Genomic DNA, 967 nt, shown 5'->3' with positions numbered 1-967 from the left:
AATCGTTTGAGTCACTTCCTCAATTTTACCCCAAATTATATTTTTTTTTTATTAATTAGTGATTTGTAGAATTCGGATGTTATACTTGTTACAATGTAAAAAAAAATGAAACAGTAATTTTTACAGTATTTTCAAATTTCATTCAAGCTTTAAAAATTAATTAATTTAAGAAAAGTACAAAAAAAAAAAAAAAATAAATTTTCTAAAGAAGTTGAAAATTTTCAGAAATTTTCAATGAAAAAAAAAAAATGTTCAAGCTTACATCTCTAGTTATTTCTATTAAGACTATCAGATACATGTTAGAGTGTTAGACCATATTCTATATATTGACTGTTGTAAAAAAAATAATTTTCCATACTACATATTCTACAATTACCAAATAAATTTATCACAATTTACTTTATACTTTAGGTGTATATAAAATGTTTAGTGTATTGAATAAATAAATACATAAAATAGAGTATAACATATTATAACAATAATGAAAAATCAATAGGTACTGTACAAAACAATATTTATTAAAATATTATTGCAACGTTTTGATAACTTAATAACTTATAAAATATAAACATTCATAATATATTTATGAACACTTTTTAATACAATTATAATATAATATATATAATTTATAAACATAGTTTTTATTGAGGTTCAGTATTTTTTCAATTATTATTTAAATAATAAACAATTTTTTAAATAAAATTCATACATTACAAATTCAATGTTTATTAAAATGAGAATAACAAGAATAACTAAAACAGTACCTAATATAGATTTGTAATAATCAAAGTTTAACTTTGTGAAAGAAATTTTTTGACAAAGATACTGATAAGGAGTTTTACTATTTACTATTCAGCAGTGTTGTTAAAGTTCCTTTTATATAGGTTATATGTGAATAAAAAATTGGTAGTCTCGTCAATTATATTTTATAGATTAAACCATGAAAAGTAAGCAAAAGTTTCTCCCC

The sequence above is a fragment of the Acyrthosiphon pisum genome, chromosome A1 (genome assembly GCF_005508785.2).
Source record: "Acyrthosiphon pisum isolate AL4f chromosome A1, pea_aphid_22Mar2018_4r6ur, whole genome shotgun sequence".
In the NCBI taxonomy this organism is placed as follows: domain Eukaryota; kingdom Metazoa; phylum Arthropoda; class Insecta; order Hemiptera; family Aphididae; genus Acyrthosiphon; species Acyrthosiphon pisum.
The sequence above is the reverse complement of the archived record's forward strand: the minus strand, read 5'-3'. Positions refer to the sequence as shown.